The following is a 22750-nucleotide window of genomic DNA, read 5'->3' on the forward strand; positions in this document are numbered from 1 at the left end:
TTATTTCTGGCTTCCACTGGAAGTGTTGGAGAAACTCTTTCCATTTAAAAACAGCGAGGATGGTGATGAGGACCGTGCATCTCTGTACTCCCCTGAATTGCTCCATCAGCCTCTGCCCAGGGAGGGAGGCAGCACGTCCTGTTAACCCTTAGTTTTGCTGCCAAGGAAAAAGAATGAGACGAATCTGCCTGAAGTCACCAGAGAGACTTTCTTCTCTCTACTGCTCAGGGAAGTTCCAAGCTCAGGCCAGCTCAGACTCTTCCTGCCAATATAACAAGAACAACAATATACTGTTTTCCTAGCTCTGCTCTGCTTTTTTATTTCCTATCAGTTCATTGTTTTTGACAATAATGTAAGTGCAAATTAAAATGACCAAGGGATAAGGAAAACCATCTCTTCTCCTCCCATCCCAGCCCTTCAAAGGTGTACGAGGGTGGGGTGGGAAGGGGGCATGGCTACAGAACACAGGATTGTTGTGAGAATCAAATGAGGTCATGTACATAAATTACTTTGCAAACCTTAGATTTCTATATAGGTATTCAGGGTAGCAACTGGACTTGTGATTTCAGGTGATGAAACTCCTTCTACTAATGCAGGTTGGCACTTTCTCTGCAACTGAAGATCTTAGTTGCCTTGAGAACTAAGGAATTCAGTGACTTGCCCAAGGTCATAGAGCCAGTATTTGTCAGGGCAGGTTTTCCCAGTGGTTTGGCTGCCTCTACTTTATAGATACTTGCTATTAGTAATTATATTGTTGTTTTTCTTTTTTGAGGTTTTTCCTTTTGGCTATTGCAGAAATAAGTTTAATGTGATTTAATTATAATTTATATATATAATAAAATAATATGTAATTAATGTGATATAAAAACTGTATTAGATTACTTGCTGTCTTGGGAAGGGTAAAGGGAGGGAAAAAATTTGAAACTAGAAATCTCATAAAAACAAATGCTGAAAACTATCCCTACATGGAACTGGAAAATAATAAAATACTTTTATGGGGGAAAAAAAGTCTATTCTGTGGAAAGAGGAATTAGGTGATTCTTTATGGCCCCCAGGGGGAAATAAGCAGCATAGAATTATTTATTAAATGCCTGGTACATGAAAGGTACTGTGCCAGGTACTGACCATACAAAGACAAGAACAAAAAAAAGCCTCTAACCTCTAGAAACTTATTTCCTCTAGAGGTAAGGGTTGTTTAAATATCTACATAAATGTGAAATTACATAGTTGGGGGATCAGGAAACTATTCTCTTAAAAGATGATGCCTGAAATGAGTCTTGACAGAAGCTAAGGATTCGTAGAGGTGGAGATGAGGAAGGAAGACATTCCAGACACAGAGAAGCCTGTGAGGAGAAACAGAAGAGAGGCCAGTTTAGCTGAAGAGGAACAAGGTGAACTCAATCAGGGCATGCAGATTGTGTCTCAGACTTGTGGGCTTTAAATGCCATGGGGATGACATGGTGATTATCTTTTATGTTAGAAACAATAGGGAGCTTGTGAAGATTCTTGAGAGGAGGGACACTATCTGACAACTGCTTTCAGAATGCTTTTTGGCAGCTGTGTGGAGGATGGATTGGAGATTAGGATGCCAGAAGCCATAAAAGCCTGAACCAGGGTGATGGAGGCTGTATGAGTAAAGAGAAGAGCCAGATGTGAGAAATGTGGCAAAGGTAGAATTGACAAGGATTGACAACTGATTGGAACATGGAGGTCAGAGGAGAGGTGGAGTGTGTAAAGAATTGTTATTTGAGGTTTTTATGATCCCATCTTTTGGCTAGAATTAAAAAAAAAAACCTCAGCACGCGCACTGGCCTCTGGGGCCCCGCAAATGGCATGGTGCTCCACCCACTGGTTGTAGCCGTCACCATGGCACTGGCACCTCACGTCATCACCACTCACCGACACCTATATGGGCCTGCCAAAATTATAATGATTGGAAGCCTTAGTGAGGGCAGTCATGTGACTGTCAGAGTGGCCAGCCAATTGGGTGGGGGCTGTCTGGGGTCTGCTGCGAAGAAGGAAGGAGATTCACCATTGTAGCTTGAAACTGAAAGGCTACAGGATGCTGCTGTGTGTTCTCAGCTGATTCCTGGGCAGTGGTGTTATTCAGGTTTCCCTTTTCCCCATTTTATTTCCTTTCCCTTGATCCTACTGATCCTGTTTGTGTTTTTTTGTTTTTAAGTTCGTTCTTGTTAAATAAATCCGGCTCTGTTTTGAGGGAGGCTGCCGGTCTCCTTCCTTGCCCTAATATTGCAGCGAGCCGCTTAGCTAGCACTCCCCAATTAAAAATTGGTCCCCACAAGTGAAAAGTCAAGGATGACTCAGATTGTGGACTTATGTTCCTGGAGGGATGGTAGTAGCCTTGGGAGAAATACGGAAGGTTGGAAGAGTTTAGGGAGGACAGTTATGAGTTCTGTTTTAGACATACTGGGTTCGATATACTGGTTATCTAACTGAAGATGTCCAGCAAGCAGCTGGCAATAGGGTATTGGAGCTCAGGTAAAAGAGACGAAGAGATTCAGCACCAATCTTCGTAGAGATGATAAATGAACTCATAGGAACGGATAAGATCACTGAGAGATGATATATAGAGAGATATGAGAAGAGGACCCAGGACAGAACACTGAGAGATACCCATAGTGGGGGGGGGGGGTGGGAGGAGATGGATGATGATCCAGCAGAGACTGAGGAGCAGTGAAATAGGTAAAAGGAGAACTAGGAAAGTTTCACAATATTCAGGAGGAGGGCCCGACCAACAATGTCAAAAGCTGCAGAGAGGTCAAGAATGACAAGAACTAAGAAAAGAGCACTAGTAGATTTAGCACACAAAGAAGTCACTGAATAACCTTGGAGAGAACCCTCTGAGTGCTGAAGTCAGCAGTCTTATTGAGAAGAGTGTGAGAAGTAGGAGTGGCAAGCCTTTTCTAAGGGTATGATTATAAAACAACAATCCTAATAGCTGACATTTATATGCAGCACTTTAAATTTTGCAAATTACTTTATGTTCATTATTTAATTTTTGCTTCCCAACAACCCTGTGAGGAAGGTGATACATGCATTATTATTATTATGCCCCTTTTCAGCTGAGAAAACTTAAACTCTTGGAGATTAAGTGACTTGCCCCTGGCCATACACTTAGAGAAATCTGAACACAATTCTTCTTGACTCCTCGTTGCTATAGACACTGAGACAGAAAATATGGGATAATTACTTGAAGAGGTAGAAGATCAAGTGATTAAAAAAAAATATGAGGAAGACCCAAACATGTTTGTAAGGCATAGGGAAAGAGCTTATAGATTTTATATATTGAATATAAAAATGTGAAGAGGAAAAACAGAGGGAGAACAACAACTTGACAGTCAGTCAAAGTTTTATTGTATGAGCCAGATATGTACAGAGGAGATAGGGGAGAATCATTTCTTGGTCTCCTCCTCCTTAGACAAAGTCTTGATGATCTCCTCCTTAGCCTGTAGATGCTCTTTCCAACGCTTTCGTGCTTCCCTAGTCTTGGCCCAGTGAGCCTCAGCCTGGTCAGCCAGGAGCTTCTCCTGGGCCTTGTCTGCCTTCAGTTTATGAATGGGCTCCATGAGGATTTGCTTCTTCTTGAACACATTGCCCTTCACCGTCAAGTACAGGCTGCAGTACATATGGCGGTCAATCTTTTTGGATTCACGGTATCTTCGGAGTAGCTGCTGTAGAATCCTCATTCACCTCATCCAGGTCACCTTCTCAGGCATACGAGCATTGGCAGTACCCTTTCTCTTACCGGTGCCCATGTGCCTGCCCTTCCATTGAGCCAGAGTATTTTTCTGGTATCTGGCACGGGAGTGCACAGTAACAGGCTTCCGGATGATCAGCTTCCAGATCTGCTGACGGGAAATGGCGTTGGCAACTTCATTGGTCTCATTGGGTTCAAGCCACACCTTCTTTTTTCCACGACGAAGGACACGAGAGGCGAGCCTCTTCTGAAGCCCGAGCATACTCATGGCTGCAGCCGCAGTGCAGGAAAAGTGTGAAAACACTTGGCTTTTCTTTTTTTGGCAGGGCAATGAGGGTTAAGTGACTTGCCCAGGGTCACACAGCCAGTGTCTGAGGCCAAATTTGAACTCAGGTCTTCCTGAATCCAGGGCCGGTGCTTTATCTATTCATTGTACCACCTAGCTGCCACACAGAAGGGACTCAACCTGGGGTCCAGGAACCTTTTTTGAAAAAAGAAAAAAAAATTTTTTGTGGGGCAATGGGGGTTAAGTGACTTGCCCAGGGTCACACAGCTAGCAAGTGTTAAGTGTCTGAGGCCGGATTTGAACTCAGGTACTCGTGAATCCAGGGCCAGCGCTTTAACCGTTGCGCCATCTAGCTGCCCCTAAAAAAAATTTTTTTTAATAAAGTATTTAATTTTTTCCTGTTACATGTAAAGATAGTTCTCAACTTTTGTTTATACAAACTTTCCAATTAAAAAATTTTTTGACAATTGTATTTCACTGTGTATTTCATTATATGCATTTAAAAGCATTATTCTGAGAAAGGGTCCATAAGCTCCTTCAGACTGCCAAAGGCCTCACAGAAATAGCTGAAGATCTAGTCTAACCACTCAAGGCTGCCTAAGTATTAAGTAGTAGAGCAAGGATTCAAACCCAGGTCCCTCTGATCCCCAATTCTATAATCTTTCCACTCTACTATGCTACAATCAGTGCTTTCGTTCTCCACTTTAAGGATGTAGCTTACATTCTGATACATATGATTATGAACATAATTTTTTCCAAAGAAGACCAATGACAGTACAAGTGATGTCTTGACTTGCATGTTCGTTAGATTTAAGTGAGGCAGAGCTGCACAAAGTTGTCAGCCTCACACTCTTCCACAGTCCACAGAGTCCAGTGGTAAGACAAAAGTCAGGATAACTGGCAAGGAGCTCAGATGCATTGAATGATCTTGTTGTCTTCGAGGTGTGACCAAACTCTAAGCGATTTACGGTGCCTGCTTCAGCCACCTTCATGGCTAAACATTCTTCACATGCTTGGGGTAAACTGTTGGTTATCCTCAATCTGGCTTACCAGGGTATGGTCACTTAACGTGCTACAGCTTCTTGGAGCCACAGGTGAGAGATAATGGGCATAATGGGAAGGAGTTCAAAGAAGAGAGACACTGCTGTGGGCTAGAGTAGTTTGAGAAGCCAGGACTTAGGCTGAGTTTTAAAAGATAAGCTAGGGTTTTAGCGAATAACACGAACAAACAGGCAAAGGTGAGAACTGTCATGTGTGCAGATGGTAAGGAGGGATCTGGGTAGGGGAGGAACAGGAAACGAGCTGTTACAGGTAGGGTGGAGATTGTAGATCATGGAGGGCTTGAAAAGAAAAGTTTGGACTTGATAAGGAAGGTAAATGGTAACTGTTTCAGGTTCCTCAGCAGAAGAATAACATAAAAGTAGCATTTTGGGGAAATCAGTCTCAAAGTGGTAAAAAGGATGGATTGTAAGGAAGAGAAACCATCCAATACAACATTGAAATAACCCAGAGGTAAAGTAATCAGGTTCTGGACTAAGGTAATAGGTATAGAGAGAGGAAAAAAGGAACCCAAGATACATTTTGAAGGAAGAAACAGAATAGGATTTGATGAACCAAATACATACAGAAGATCACTGAAAAGTGCTCAAGGTTTTAAGCCTATAAGACAGGAGCACAGTGGCGGTATCATGGCCAAGAGGTGTATCCTAGGCACAGTCACTACTACTAAACCAACAAGAGAGTAGAATGATTGGAAAGGGGAAATATTTAGGGCTAATAAGGAGAACTGAGATGATGAACTCAACTGAGTTTGAGATGAGAGATAACAAATCAAATTCCTTTCCTATTCTGGCTGGTTACCTACACTAGGCCGTTGCCAATCATCTTGACTTATGTCTTGTCACTGGAGGTGAGGCTGTTGACTTTGCCCAGTTCTGTCTCACTTAAATCCAATTCACTTGAAAGTCAAGACTTCACCCTTGTGATGTCATTGGTCCTCTCTGAGAATGTGACATGTAAAATTTAATGTGTGGTCGCCTTATTTCTATCCCAAATTTGGGGAAAATTAGCTGGGGTTTCTAATATATTTGTTACTTATAAATTAGAAGCTTTAGCACCAGTTTGGGGGCATTTATTAAAGCATACAAGGTATTAGTAAAAAGAGAACACCTGGGTAAGAAAGTTGAGAAAAAGCCTATCTAGCCTAGAGCTCCAGCCTGGCCTGCTTCTTCCTCCAAGTCTTCCACCATGAGCCTGTCCAGAGACAAGCTTCCAGTGGAAGCTCTCTCTGTGTCCAGAGGAGAGGTGGTCCTTACACACTGCTTCAAGCTAATTGGCCAACATCACCCAAATCCATTGAGAAGAATGCGGTCAGAGAACCCACCCCCTCTGAGAACCAGCTTTTCAGGTAGGTGTGGTTTCAATCAAGTTCAATTAGCAGAGTCATTCCAGTCAACACAAAGATCTTTTCAGTTAAAAATTATGGGGGCAACTAGGTGACTCAGTGGATAAAACACTGGCCTTGCATTCAGGAGGACCTTAAGTTCAAATCCAGCCTCAGACACTTGACACTAGCTGTGTGACCATGGGCAAGTCACTTAACCCTCATTGCCCCCCCCCCAAATTAAAAAAAAACAAAAACCTTTCGGGGCAGCTAGATGGTGCAGTGGATAAAGCACCAGCCCTGAATTCAGGAGGACCTGAGTTCTAATCCGGCCTCAGACACTTCACACTTACTAGCTGTGTGACCCTGGGCAACTCACTTAACCCTCATTGCCCCACCAAAAAACAAAACAAAACATGGAAAGACTTAGAAAGAATGTAATTCCCAGGACCAGAATCTAAGCGAGGATACCTACTTTAATACCTCTTACCTGATACATAATGAAATTTAATGACATGTGGTCAGGACTTTCAATTTTGTGTCAACCAAGAGGTTTAAGGTAAAAATCTACTTTTAAAAAATGCCATATTATCAAAGTGAACATCTCCATGTTCAGAACAGAATAGAACCACACGTGAAACTGCAGAGCTGCATCATGTCAAGCCTGTTTTTCTCTGAGATACAGAGCTTCAGGCTGTAGTTTTCAGAGCTGTCCTGACTGTGCTTCTTTCTGACCTTCATTCTCTTCTCTCTATTTCTTTGTGCTATCCTCCTCTGCTTAATGACCAACCCCATGAATCCATTGTTTTTTTAAAAAAAGCAAAACAAATCCTTCCCTTGACTATGTCCAAAAACAGGTCTCATCATGCATCCTGAATCCATCACTTCTCTGTTAACAAGTGGCAGCATGTGCCATTCTCCTGCCTCTATTGCTGGTCACTTCACTGATCCTTCTCAAGTCTTTTAAAGTTGTTTTTCTTTACAACTTTAATAGTTAATTATTCATTTTCCTCTTATCTGACACTGCCCTCCACTCAGCAAGACTAACACCCAGAAGACTACCTTTCTGCTGGTCAGAAGTAAAGATGATATCCCTGTGAAGCTATCTATAAAAGCAAACTTTTAAGAATTGGAGGCATTAAACTTTTCATGACACGTCATACAAGAGGTTGATGTGTATTGACACAGGTATTCTGGCCAAACTCCAATTCCTATCACATACATTCTGTTCATTGGATCCTCCTTACTTCCATGTCTCAAATAAGTTTTCCCATCTCCCCCCAAATAGTGCAACTGATAGAGAATAGCAGACTTAGTCTATTCCTTCCAGGAGCAATAAGTATTGATCACACCTTTTAGGGAGGGGGGCTCAATTCAAAAGAAAAAGTGACAAACTTCATGAAATGGTATCTTTAAAGGGATAAGAATAAAAGGTGATTATCCTGAGGTTTAAAAAATAATCACAATCCTGAAAAGTCCCACTGTAACAGCAGATAATTTTTCTTAATGACAGGAATTTAATTGAGAATCAGCTAAATAAATCCCTGTTGAGTAAAACCTTGCTGTCAAGAGTAAAATTCTTCAATGTTCATTTCCAAGTCAAAAGGTTTTATTTCTTCCAAAATGACCATGTTTTGGGGGGGGGCAGGAGGGAAGGAGGGAGGGAGAGAGAGGGAGAAAGAGGGAGGGAGGGAGGGAGGGAGAGAGAGGGAGAGAGAGAGAGGGAGGGAGGGAGGGAGGGAGGGAGGGAGAGAGAGAGAGAGAGAGAGAGAGAGAGAGAGAGAGAAGAAAAAGGTTTTAAAGGCACTACTAATTCCTTGAATACCTGTTCTTGAAATAAAGCACCTGCTGGCCTTAAATATAACTAAAGAAGGGGAAAGTGCCTACAAGTTTGGAAAATGCTTTCTTCTTAGTGAGACAAGTATGGTAAACAGATTTCCAGCCTTGAACTGAAAGGGAATTTGTCCTGAATGTCCCTTGAATGTCAGAGACAAGGCTCAGCAATTCATCTAATCGTGATAAGAAAGAGGAAGAACAGGGGCAGGTAGGTGGCACAGTAGATAGAGCATTGGCCCTGGATTCAGGAGAACCTGAATTCAAATCCAGCCTCAGACACTTGACACTTATTAGCTGTGTGACCCTGGGAAAGTCACTTAACCCCAACTGCCCTGCAAAAGAAAGAAAGAAAGAAAGAAAGAAAGAGGAAGAACAAAAGAAAGCAAATAACAAAACAAAAAAAAGTCGTATTAATCTCAGAATCTGCTAGACCAAACAAGCTTCAGCTGACCAACAGTTTCCATCCCTTTAGTAGGGGCACACAAGCAAGAGGAACTAAGAGCCCATAGTAGGCATTCAATATACATTTACTGAATGATTATTTAATTATTATTTTTTTTTAAAGGTAGCACTTCTGGACTCCTGTTATATGGCCCTTAATGCCACTACCACTTTTGATCTTTGAAGAAAATCAGTAATGACTGGTTGGTTTTGCCCCAACACAGCTGCTGCTAATCCACTAGTCTGGGCAGATTACCCCCTGCAAAGCTGGAAGGACTTCATTCAGCCAGTTTGCCCTGGATCCTTCCAGGAGACTAAAGCAGGAAGGAGAAGAGAGGGAAGAAACCATCTTGGCACAAAGAGAGAAAAGCTGTCAAAAGTCAGAGTATGGGGACACACGGATTTTATCAACTAGGCCACCTACCTCCTAAAAGACAAGTATCCTCTATTATATTGTGGAGAACAAAAGGAGGAAGTTAAAGAGAAAGCGGCCAGAAAGAGTGAAGAATAATTACATGCTCAGGAGGCAATTCACATGAAAAGCCTGGGAGGGAAATTCAAATAACTTTCAAGTACCTCCAGACGAACAGCTTTAGTGTGCTTTTTTTCCCCTTTAGAACAGCTCCCAAACCACAGCTTTCCTGCCCCACCCCACCCCCAACCCCCAGACGTACTAACATTTTATCTTCCAGGGTCCCCTCCTGGCTATCTGACCACTACAACACTTACTCCATTGAAACAAATTTCCCATGTCTTTAGAAAGGTGTCCAGGGCCTAGTCTGAATTGCCAACAAGCAAAAAATGCTCCTTATATATTTGATGTTTCAATCCTTCTTTAAGGGACAAGGAATTTAGAACCAGGACCTTAGGGAGAGATTACACAGAGTTCCCTGCCAACTTCCACCATTTTGGCTAAGAAAACTGAAGCTAAGAAAGAAGTGTTTCCTCCTAAGCTACATAGCAGCAAAACTAAGCCGAAGGTGAAACTCAACTCTTGACTTCACGGGTATCCAGGGCTCTTTCCACTCCCTCATACGTCTCCCTCTCAGAGGGTTGTTGTGGAGATATCTGCGACACCTCCCGCTGGATCAGTTACTGCAGGAAGGAATCTGCTTTACGTTATGTCCTACAAGAAAACTGATCACTAGTAGACAAAGAATCTGCTACCTCTGCTCAAGACAATGATTCGATTTTTGCCCAGTTCCACTTATTAGGCTGTCTTCTTATAAGGAGCCCAAACTGCCTCCTAACAGAGGGCTCCCAACTCTCGTCCCCACAGTCCATGCCTTTCAGCACATCTTCCCATTCCCTTTGTTCAATACAAAAGGAAATAAATTCTAGAACTTACCACACATGTGCACATATAAAGAAAACTTTATCTGGGACATATGTTTTGTTCATAAAGTTTTCTCCAACCCAAACTTTTTCACTAACGCCATTATTGTGGGAATATTTCAATAAAATAGTTATGTATCAAAAATTCCTCACATCGCTTTTTGATATGGGCCCAGTTGGCACCCAATGTTGCAGGGTATGAGAAATTCCTCTTTCCTCTAACCACACAAAACCTGGAGGTAGGAACTTCCCTTTTGGTTTTTTTGTTTTGGTTTTCTCTCTCCCACCTGACTTGATCTTTCCTTTGAGTCACAGAGAAGTAGAGGTGGTGAGCTTTTGCACTCAACAGCGACCAGCAGCCTAGGTCTCCCTCCCTTGCCAAAAGCTCGGCCAGATGTCCGAACCATGCTCAGACCCTTGGACTCCATGTTTCTGGGTAAGAACTTTTGTGTTTATGTGTCTATCCCTTGCCAGTGCTTTTCCATGAGACGGGAAGCCAACATCTCCCTTAAGAAAGCTCAACCTGGGGCAGCTAGGTGGCGCAGTGGATAGAGCACTGGCCCAGGAGTCAGGAGGACCCGAGTTCAAATCCGACCTCAGACACTTGACACTTACTAGCTGTGTGACCTGAGCAAGTCACTTAACCCCCATTGCCCTGCAAAAAAAACCCCAAAAAAACAAAACAGAAAGGGATGTAGGAATAACAGTCCTCAATATACATTTTATTAGCCAATCTGTTCCTAACATTAGGAGAAAACTCCAGAAATTAGACTGGGGTCCTCAAACCCTACCCTCCCAACTCCTTAATATTGCTTTTAAGATTTTTTATACCATAGTTAAGTAGAATTACCATAGTTAAGATTTTTTATAACAGGGACCTTGCAGTAGCCAAAGAGAGAGAAAAGAAGGATTGTGCCTGCTCCATAGAACAAGCCTCCCTCATAGCAATGGCCATAAAGTCTGCCATCGGCAAATCTCCAGGCAGCTGAGATCCTGTAGCTGCGGTAAACTGGAACACTGGGGTGGGGGATGCTCTTCAAAGGTGAGGCCACTTCCCCTAACTCCTGGTCCCCAGTGCAGCCCCCAAGAGGTCAACCAAGCAAAAACCCAGCTCGCTGCAGTCCGGTCCCCTGTAGACTCGAAATTTGGGGGGCCAGGGACCCGCTAGCCTCCTGCTACTGACATCTCTATGGCCAAGCCCAGGGTCCTGCTGGATGTAGGAGGTAAGTCTATATGGATAGACACAATAGATAATAGACACGGGGGCGACTTCTGTCTTACTCTCTCATTAAGGTCCCATTATTCTTATCAAAGCAGCAGGTTGTGGGGAGAGGGGGAAGACCCCTTAAATGTAGGCTGACAGTGCCTTTAATGTGTATGTACGAAGGTCACAAATTCCATCATTCCTTCTTGGTTTTACACTCTTCATCTTGGCCCTTATTGGTGTCAAGAAAAAGCGAGCATGGGACTACAGCTCAGTGAGAAATTCTTAGTCTATGGGCTCTTAGTTCACTGCATAGTAATCTTTTATAGTAGAATAATTTTAAATTGGGAATTATTTGTAATGTGTAAAAGGTGCAAAGAAGAATATTTTTTAAAAGTCCCTAACCACTGAACTGCACTGAACTAAGAATAGCTTTTTGGCTTTGGTTTGATTACTTAACTGTGGTAAAACAGTAAAACAGGTAAAACACCCTGTCTTGCATTAAGGCTTGCAACCCTAACCCTCCACTGAAGGAAAAAAATAAATAAATTTTAAAAAGCAGCTAACTAGTTATCTGATAAGTTTTAAGGTATGGGCTTTTGTCTCATTTTTAACATAGCAGAAAAACTCACCAGGTTATCAAATGAACTATGTGAATTTATGGATAATAGTCTTTTTATTTTAAAGTGCTAAAAGTATTAGACCTTAAAAAATTAAAATGTTCCATTTACTGTCTCAAGGCATAATGATAGGTTTTTCTGTGTAAAGTATAGAGCAAAAGCACAATGCAACTAAATTAAGAATACCTGATTGGTTTTGTTTCAAGTTTTTAAAATTCCTACTATTGTTTTAAGGTATTATGTTTCTAATTTTTTTTTAAGTGAGGCAAGTGGGGTTAAGTGACTTGCCCAGGGTCACACAGCTATTAAGTGTTAAGTGTCTGAGGCCAGATTTGAACTCAGGTACTCCTGACTCAAGGGCTGGTGCTCTATCCACTGTGCCACCTAGCTGCCCCTCTAAATTTTCTTATGCATAAATTGGTGAACAATTGTATCAACTATGGTGGAAAAACAATTTCTTTTATATCTGGATAATAGTGAGATGCAGATATAGAAATTCTAGTATAAGAATCCGGCTTTGTCATCTGTCTGCTATTAGTTAGACATTTTATAACTCAATCAGAAATACCTTAAGTACAACTTTATTTGACTTGCACTCTTGTCACCTTAAGTTCTTTTTAAATTTTTTTTGCTTGGGACTCTTAAATTTTTGTTAAAAGTCTGTTCCATCTAGGCTGAAGGCAGCTAGAGCCAGTGGACCTCACATCTCTCCGGACCAGGCCTGCCTCCCCCTCCCCCACCCAATTTCTTCGACCAGGCTCAGCTTGAAGTAGTTACAGAAGAATCTTCGTCCCTTTTCCTTATATATAGAGAAGTGGGGAATGTGATGGAGGACCACCACCCTTCATTCCAGTCTCCTCCACAAATCTCTCACCCAACTTCTTCCAGTGGGGGATGGTCCTCCCCCAATAAGGGAACTTTCCACAGTCAGACAGATGATCACCCCATCAGACCACCATCAGTCCTTTATAAAAGTATCTGCCTGTCTCCTGCTCAAGGAGAAAGGTATCTCAGAGAGCCATGCCTCCTCCCCATGAGAAGAAGTCCAAGGATTTCTCTCTTGGTTTCCTTTCCCTAGCACCTAAATAAACTATTATTTTATTCTAATTGGATTTGTGTGCAAGAGAGTGTAATTCTTTTTTTTTTTTAAGTGAGACAATTGGGGTTAAGTGACTTGCCCAAGGTCACACAGCCAGTAAGTGTCAAGTGTCTGAGGCCGGATTTGAACTCGGGTCCTCCTGACTCCAGGGCTGGTGCTCTATCCACTGCTCCAACTAGCTGCCTCTGGGTGTAATTCTTTAAAGAGGAATTCCTAAGAACTCCTACCCCAAACCCCCCACCAATTTTCCCCATAACACCTTTAATAAATTTTTCTTATACTCTGACAACTAATGGGTTTCTCTACTTCAAGTCTCTACCCTTACCATCCTCCAAAGTGCTACCAAAGCTATTTTCTTTAAGCACAAATCTGTCTCCATCACTCTCCTAGTCAAATTTCCATGGCTCAATATTGCCTTTAGGAGAACATCAGCTCTTCATTGGGCTTTTAAAGCCTGGTCAACTTGTCTTTCCAGGTTCACTGGTCATTCCTTCCCACACTGCAATCCAGCTCTACCATCCACCCAGTTTCTCCACACTCCATTACCACACCTTTGCACTGGCTATCCATTATGCCCTCCCTCCTCACCTCTCTCACAGAACTCCTCTCTTCCTTTCTATTGCAGCTCAACCATCACCTTTCACAGGAATCCTTTCCTGATCCCTCCAATTGCTATGCCCCCCCCCTCCCAAACTACCTTTTATCTAACTAGTTGATATTTATTTGTATCTATTTTAAAAATATATTTATTCTTACATTTCTCTCTCTCTCCAATTTGAACATAAGCTCCTCAACAGTCTTATTTCATTCTTGGATCCCTAGAACAGTGACTGGTACATAGTAGGTGCTTAATAAATGCATGTAGAATGATTTGATTGATCCTCAACTTTCCATTCACACTGCACCTATCCCAACAGTTACCAAATGTTATTGTTTTTTCTCTTCATATCTCTCAGATCTATTTCCTTTCTACTCACAAAGCTACCACTCTAGGTCCGTCCCTTATCACCTTTCACCTGGACTACTGGAAGAATCTCTTGATTATTCTCCCTGCCTCAAGCCCTCCCCAGCTGCCAAAACGATTTTCTTACAGTATAATATACCTACATTCTGCTCCACAAACTTCAGTGGCTCCCTCTGAACTGCCAGGATCAACCACCTCTACCTGGCATTTAAGGCTCTTCACAACCTGGCCTCTTCCTGTATTTCCAATATTTTACACAGTATTTCCTTCCAAGTACTGGCCCTCTACATGCCACATCTCCCTTCTTGGTACCCTGGCACTGACAGCTCCCACTGCCTAGAATGATGTCCCTTTTCATCTCTAGCCCTTGGTGTCCCTGGCTTCCTTCTGCAGGAGGACCTTTCTGGTGTCTTCCTCTCTTGGGTTTCCTTCCATCTACTCAGTATGTGTCTTGTATAATTTTTTATGTACATGTCATCTTCCTCATTTGAATAACAGTTCCTGCCCTCAAGGAACTCACATTCTAATGGAAGACAACACGTAATAATAGCTAGCATAACATGGAAGGAAACTAAGCCCCCCACCACCAACTTCTGTGAATTTGCACAAGTTATCCCCAAGCCTCCTCTTCCTCCACTCCACCCATCTCAGGATCAGGAAGTTAATTTTGCTTCTAACTATTCCCTCTCCAGTTGCCCTCCTTCTTACACCATTTCCCCCTCTCCATCCCCACTTACTTCTCTTTTGAATTTGATGAATCTGTATACCAAACTCTGTGTATTGATGTGAATGTACTCAACCTTCCTCTGTACATTTCAGATAAGAACTGAAATTCATCCGATGCCCCATCTCCCATCTCTTCCTACAAGTCCCACCCTGCTCCTTCTCCCTCCTTTCAACCCTAGCACATTCCAGCCTTTATCTTCCCTTCAGAACCAATCCAGGACCTCCACTCTCTGATTTTCTTATTTAATTCCCTGAATACCCTTTGAAGGCGTCAGGGTTCTGAAAGGTCACTTGTTTCAACAACTCATCTATTATAACATCACTACATAATCATCCAGATCCTTCTAAGTGTCTCTGGATTCCTGTGTCTATTTCAAAATTTCTTCTCACTCAAAATACACGAAAGTTTCTGCCCCTCGTAAAGGTCAATTTCCTCCCTGTGAGATTACACTCAATTTTTCAGGGCAAGTTATTCTTGGTTTTAAGGATGTAACTTTTACCTTTTGGAATACATGCCAGGATTTGCTCTCATTTTTAGCAGAACCTGCCAGGTCTTGTGTGAGCCTAGTTGTAGTTCCTTGGTACCTAAATTGTTTCCTTCTGGTTGTCTGCATTTTTTCTTTGATGTGAAAGCTCTGAATTTTGGCCTTGATATTCCTGGGATCTCTTTTTCTGGTTCCTTTTAGGAGGTGAATGGTGGATTCTTTCTGTCTTTGCCCTCTGCCTCTAATGGTTCTGGACAGTTTACATTTATGATCCAGGATTTTTTTTTCCTTGCCAATCAGATGAGCTTGTGATTATTATTTGGGGTGGGGGAGGGGATTATCCTTATTTAATTTTTTACAAGTTTTTTTCCCTCCCTCTCACTTCCCCTTCTCCCAGCTGAATAATAAACAAGTAAAAAACATTCACAACAAGCAAAATAAATTTGGCCATCTCCAAAGATGTATGTCTCATTTTAAGTTGATCCCCTCTTGGAGGAAGGGGATAGCATGCTTCACCTTCAGTCCTATGCAATCTCGGTTTGACACTGCACTGTTCAAAGTTCTAAAGGCTAAGTGATTTTCTTTATAATGTTATCATATACCTTGTTCTGGTTCTGTTCCCTATCAGCTCACAAATGTCTTCCCAGTTTCCTTGGAAGCCATCTTTTTTTTTTCATTTCTTAGGGTGCAATAACAGGCCTTGTAGGTGACCTGTCTTTGGTTATGTGGACTCCCTTTGCTTGACTTCCTTGGCCCCTCCTTCCCCTATGGCTCTGGGTAGAAGATGTTACCACAGTTTCTCACTGGATTTTTTGTCTTATCTGGTGCAAACTTCCGGCTTTTGCTGGAGTCAGTAAAGGGGAGCTGGGCACACTATTTCCTGTTTGGTTTGTCATCTTGGTAGCAAGTCAGTCTCCCTCCCCTCTTTTGGAAAAAAAAAAAAAATCTTCACTTGAACCTGTTGTCTCTTCTCATGAGTCACTGGTTTCTCCCTTTCCTTTCTTTCACTGCCAACTTGCCCCCCACCCCCATCAACTGGTCTACATCAATTGCCTCTATTTCTTGATTTCTTTAACCAGTGGAAAGAGCATTGGCTCCAAAGTCAGAGGACCTGGGTTCAAATCTCATCTCTGATGCTCACTCCTATGCAGTATTGTGTTCCTCCCTGGGCCTCAGTTTCCTTTGTATATAAAACGAGGGAATTGGATTAGATGCCACCTGAGATCCCTTTCAGCTCTAGAGTTAGGATCCAATGACCTCCTGCAACTTGGTGTCTACCTCTTCCACTTTCATGAAACTGACCTCTTGAGGATCACTGATGACTTCTTGACCACCACATCCAATGGCACCATAGAATGCTAGCAATGGAAGGGGCCTAAGGTCATTTAGTCTATCACCCCTTATTTTACAGATGAAGAAATTGAGGTCCAAAGAGGCTAACAGTGACTCATCTAAAGTCACACAGTAAATTAGTGGTAGAACTAGACCTTCTGCCAGTCCAATTTCCTTTCCACTGTACTATGACTTCTCGGCAACATGTGACAATACTGACTGCCTTCTTAAAAACTCTCTTCTCTTGGATGCTCTGATAGCCCTGGTTTCCTACTACACCATGGCCCATTCCCTAACCCCTCTTCTGCCCATCTTCTTGATTCTCCTGTGTTCAGTCCTTTGTTCTTCTATCTCTGCAATCTCTTCTAGGAGATACTGTCCACTGCTGCAGCATGAGGGACTAGCTGACAGGCATTCCCACTGGAGTTCCCACCGTCACTTCAAACCCAACATATTCTCTCCTCCCAAGCCAGCTTTCCCTCCTGACCTTTCTATTTCTGTCAGAAACTACCAGCTTTCTTATAACTCTCTCTATATATAAAAATCTGGGGGCAATCTTTGTCCTTTTCTTCCTCTTGGTTACAAGAATATCTGATCACTAAAACTCATCTTTCAAATCTATCTTTCCTTCCCACTCTGACAATAATCACTACCAAAACTATGCTCTTAATACCTCGACCAACACTAGTAGAAATATTAGCCCCTGGTTTTCCTGCTTCCAGTTTCTTTCTACCTACAATTCTATCCTTCATACCCCTGCCAGATTAACACTGGTTCCTAAAATACTCTGATCAGGTTGGAAACCTCCAACAGTTCCTCATCACTGCCTAATGAATCAAGTCTGAGTTCCTTACCCTGGGCTGCTATGGTTTTCTACAATCTGGTTTTAATATCATTTTTCAGCTATCCTGCTACTCTCTGACAAGAACCTTTTGCTCCAGTCAAACTAATCTATTGTCTATTGAAGACAATTTTGTATATTCACATCTATCTCCCTGCTTTTGTTCATGTCCCCTGCCCCCCTTCTCCTAATTCTTCCCTATGCCTAGAAATTCTAACTCTTTGACTACTGAAATCCTGCAAAGCCCAACTCACATCCTACCTGCCCCATAAGCTGCCTGCCCCAACTAGAAGCAATTCCTTTCTCTTACAGCCCTTTGTGCCACTCATATGGCACTTGTCCTTCATTGACTTCTATTTTGTTGCTGAAGCAGTCTGAAATAGGGGGAAAGTACTGGACTCACAGTCAGAGGATCTGGGTTCAAATCCTGATTCCAAGGCTCACTAGCTATGTGGCCTTAGGCAAGCCATTTAACTTTGGGGAGCTTCAGTTAACTCATTTATAAAATGGGAACAATAGTATTTGTACTACCTAGCTCAGAAAGCTGTTGTGAGGTAAGTCCTAAATAAAGGTGGGTCATCATTACAATTATTTTTTGTTTGTCTCATCACCCGTCTGGATGAGAATCAGTTGGTGTGGGGCAGCTAGGTGTTGAAGTGGACAAAGCACCAGCCCTGGATTCAGGAGTACCTGAGTTCAAATCCAGCCTCAGACACTTGACACTTACTAGCTGTGTGACCCTGGGCAAGTCACTTAACCCCCATTGCCCTGGAAAAAAAAGGGGGTGGGGGAGAATCAGTGGGTGTGCTTTTTCACTCACTCACTCACTCACCCATTCATAAAGAAGGACTTTTTTTAAAGAAGGAATTTTAAAAAGTAGTTAGAGGGGGCAGCTAGGTGGCGCAGTGGATAAAGCACTGGCCTTGGATTCAGGAGGACCTGAGTTCAAATCCAGTCTCAGACACTTGACACTTACTAGCTGTGTGACCTTGGGCAAGTCACTTAACCCTCATTGCCCCACAAAAAAAAAAATTAAAAAAAAATTAAAAAAAAAAAAGTAGTTAGAGTTTAATTACTTTTAAATGTAAACATTTCCATGTGCATATAACCCATTAATGTTTAACATTTACAAGATCTGGAACTGAATTCATTCCGAACTAGGGAATTCAAAGTTCATTCAGTCCAATTCCTCTTTTTACAGAGAAGCTAATTCACAATCAATTAGAGAAAAGGTACAAGAGAACAGTAGTGAGGTAGACACCATCTTTCTTCCTTAAAAACTGAGGCAGGTCTGGCCCAGCATAAAGAGCGGCATCTGGAGTTAGAAGACTAGCACCTAAGGCTTCCCTGCACCACCACCTTCTGGGGAGGAACTCAAGACAATCTTCACTTTTCTGGGCCTTTTTAAAAGGAAGGGGTACTCTCCAATTTAGACATTTTCTTACTCTTGTACTGGTTCTTTAACCGTTTCATTCGACATGCTGACTTACAATCATCCCAACATCTAACAATCAAGTTGGATATTAAATTCCATCAGGAAGTTTTTATTCTCAGGCTCTAACCTTTGCTCAATTTCCTCTCAGAGAGGCCAGGGATTCACTGTGCCATCAGGTGACTCAACAACAAAAACCAAATATGTCTTTGGGCTTTGGGCAGATATCATTCCTATAAGCAGCATGTAAGCAAGGTGCTTGTTTACTGACATCAAACATGGCTACCAGAGGCTCTGCCTGTCACAGTATTTCCTTTCTACTCTGCTCAGCTGATGATCAAACAAAACCTCAGTGGCCAAGTAAGTGAATCTGTTATTTGCATCGCCTTGTGCATACTGGGCCAAGCTAAGTATTTATGTGAAGCTAATTCAGGCCTATGGATGCTGTTCTCGTGACGCACTTTCAGTCTGCTCAGTGTAAACACCAAGGCCCTTACTCTTCATAAAGGCCTGGATCTAATTCCTGGATGATGTCCAACATATCTGCATTTTAATATGTTTGTTGATAGCAACTCTAGCTAATGAGCTTCTTGGGGGATGAAAGGAAAACCCTGTCAACAGATTTATTTTTTTTTAATTAGGCAAATGAAAAGAGGAAGAAAATATGGAGGAAGAAGACTAGAACTTACCCACCTCTCCACTTGTCTACTTCAGGAGGGAAACACATGTTATTTGATGGTAGAAGGCCTCTCCCACCTCCTTACAACAGTTCTCACCCCCCAAACCACTTTGTTCCATAGCAAGGCTGTCTTCTTCCCATGCATAAAAAACACTCCTGCCACTTTCCTGAAAAATCACATCCTGTACCATCCCACAGACAGAGGGGAGAAGAAAAACTAAACACACTTGTACTTTTAAAATCAACCTCAGAGCACCGGCCCTGGAGTCAGGAGTACCTGAGTTCAAATCCTGCCTCAGACACTTAACACTTACTAGCTGTGTGACCCTGGGCAAGTCACTTAACCCCAATTACCTCACTAAAAACCAAAACCAAACAAACAAAAAGTACAGTATTGGAGAAAAACAGCAAATAGCAGTTTGTGCAGAGAAAGGTAGGGGTATTTTAGTGGGCCACAAGTTCAAGGAGTGAAAAAGGACAAAGTTACCCCACCAGACAGTGGGATCTCCAGCTGCACAAAGGAAGCACAAAGTTGAGAACCAGGGAAGGTGACACTCCTATGGACTTTGCCATGGCTCCTAAAGATCTCTGGGATTCTCTGAAGAGAGGACAGAGGACTTCTAAGTCGTTCAAACTAAGGTAACATACTAGAGCTCTAAGGAAAACAAACTCCAGCAGCTGCAGTTACAGCTGGTGGCCCAGTGCACAGAGAGTTGGGCCCAGAGTCAGGAAGTCCTAAGTTCAAGACACTGACTAGCTATATGACTCTGGACAAGTCACTTAACCTCTGTCTGCTTGAGGTTCTGCAACTGTAAATGGGGATAAGAATAGCAACTACCTTACAGGATTGTTATGAGGATCAAATGAAAAAATCTTTGTAAAGCACTACATAGTAGGGGTACAGAAATGCCTGCTCCTCTCCCTGCTTCTCCCACTTAACTTTGAGCTGTGGTAGATGATTTTATTCAGAAACAAAGACTGCAGGGGGACATACAGCAAGCCACACTTTGAGCCCCATAAAGAAATAATTATGTCCTTCCTTCTTCCAACCCAAATAACCCAGGCTATTTCTGTAGATGACAACAATGAATCAGCTCTTAGCATATAATTGATCATGAATCCGTCTACTGTGTTCATTTGTATTCTATTTTCTAGCACTAGTAAAATGCACACCAACAAAAACAAAACGAAACACAATGTATTAGCGATCCCAAACATAATCCCAGGCAGGGACCTCAGTTGTGCTAACAAAATATCTTTGCCTGAGCTACTGAATATCTAACAAAACAGAGTGATGAGTCTGATATCCTAGTTCCCTCTTTTGATAAAATAAGCCAAGGTCAGGCAATCATTCATTCATTGCAACAAGTATTTCTAAGTGACAACTCTGCTAGATGCTGCACTTTTCATCCTGACAATCGCACAGGCATCTCCCATTCGAAAGAACCCATGATCCTTCCCCCAAACCCAGCTCTCCGGCCCAGCTTCCAAATTTCAGTTACGGGCCCCACCACCCTTCCAGTCCCTCAGGTCTGCAACCTCAAAGCCTCAACTCTACCACTTTCACACAGTACCCTATTCAACGAGCTATTAAGTCTTAGTGACCCATCACCTTTTCCAAACTTGCCTCCTTCTTCCTCCTCACAAGACCACCTCCCTAGGTCAGGCCCTCCCCTCTTTTCCTCCAGATAACCATGGTCTCCCTTCATCCAGTCTCCGCCCCCCCTGCCCCCACCCCACCTTCCTCAAAGCTGCCAAATTGATATTCAGAAAGCACAAGTAGAACCACATCAGCTCCCTGCTCAAGAAGCTTCTGTGGCTTCCTCTTGTCTCCAGGATAAAACACAAACCCCTCTGTTTGCATTTAAAGCCCTTCACACTTTAGTTCTAGCCTGGCTTTCCAGCTTTATTTACTCATGACACTTGTTCCACATTCCAACCAGACAGGCCCACTTGCTGTTCCCCATTTTCTAGGTTCCATTTCCCACTTCCACTCCTTTGCCCAGGCTGATCCCTCTGCCTGGAATGCACTGCCTTCCTCTCTGCCTCATAAAAAGCCTGGATTCCTTCAAAGCTCAACTCCAGTGGGCTCCAAAAGGAAACCCTAGCAGATCCCTCCCTCCCATTATTAGGTAATTGTATACTTTGTATACTTTGATTTTACTTATCCTGGGGACACTCCCCTAATCAGAGCACAAGCCCTTAAATGTCGACTGCTTAAATGTTGTCTTTGAATCTCTAGGGCACAGCATAGAGTCTAGCCCAGAAGACGGTAAATAAATGAAAACAAAATCCAGGCCTTGTATGGGGAGATAAGAAGCACACCCAGAATATAAAGTAAAGCAGAACACAAGCATGCTCTGTGAAGACACAGGACAGGCCAAGTCACAATGTTTTAATAACTTTTTGAAAATTATTTTTTCTTTCTTTCTTTTTTGGTTGGGACAATGAGGGTTAAGTGACTTGCCCTGGGTCACACAGGTAGTAAGTGTCAAGTGTCTATGGCCTGATTTGAACTCAGGTCCTCCTGAATCCAGGGCCGGTGTTCTATCCACTGTGGCACCTAAATGCCCCCCTTTTCTTTATTTTTTGCTATTTACAAGATTTGATTTTCACATGTAATGTGAATTCATTTCCTATATATACTGTAGATCATGCTATGGTATTGTCAATTAAAAACAAAACATAAAGGAGTTATTAAATACTGAACCCCCTTTGTGAGTTTTGGTCCCCCCTGTACAATGGTAATCTTACATCAGAAAAGGGAGAAACAAAGAAAACATTGCTAAACTGGCTCCACTTCCCTATGTGACTCTCTCTTAAATTCAGAGACAGCTGGGTAACATGGTGGATAGAACGCTGGGCCTGGAGTCAGGAAGACCTGATGTCAAATCCAGCCTCACAGACACTTAACTAGTTATGTGACCCTGGGCAAATGTCTTAACTTGTTTGCCTCAGTTTCTTCCACTGTAAAATGCAGATAATAACATCCCCTGCCTCCCAAAATTATTGTAACGATTAATGAGGAAATATCTGTCAAGTGCTTAGCACAGTGCCTAGCACATCACAGGTGTTTCATAAATGCTTGTTTCCTTCCTTCCTGAATACTCCAGGGCTGATTCTAAACTTAAATTACTCAATTCTTCAAGGATGGGATCTCGCCATTGTAGGTTCTCCCTCCACTAGACTGGTGACACAAGGGTCCAGAGTTGCCAAGGCCTAAGAACTCCTGTATGTGCAAGCAGTTTGAGGACTGAGCCAAGCCTAGAGCCAGAGAGCTAGTGTGCCCAGGGCCCTTAACACAAGTCTTCCCAGGACCAGGCACAGTCAGAGCAGCCGAGCTGTCACTCACCTGGCATCCCCTTCAGC

The 22750-nt window shown here is 42.6% G+C and overlaps 1 protein-coding gene and 1 pseudogene across 2 annotated transcripts in view; both read right to left on the reverse strand.

The window, feature by feature from the left end:
• Positions 1-22750, reverse strand: part of EDC3 (enhancer of mRNA decapping 3) — a 78118-nt gene that overhangs the window by 23988 nt on the left and 31380 nt on the right. The gene's annotated exons all lie outside the window — the stretch shown is intronic.
• On the reverse strand, positions 3127-4027 carry LOC122739892 (annotated as a pseudogene).

The sequence above is a fragment of the Dromiciops gliroides genome, chromosome 2 (genome assembly GCF_019393635.1).
Source record: "Dromiciops gliroides isolate mDroGli1 chromosome 2, mDroGli1.pri, whole genome shotgun sequence".
NCBI classification, from domain to species: domain Eukaryota; kingdom Metazoa; phylum Chordata; class Mammalia; order Microbiotheria; family Microbiotheriidae; genus Dromiciops; species Dromiciops gliroides.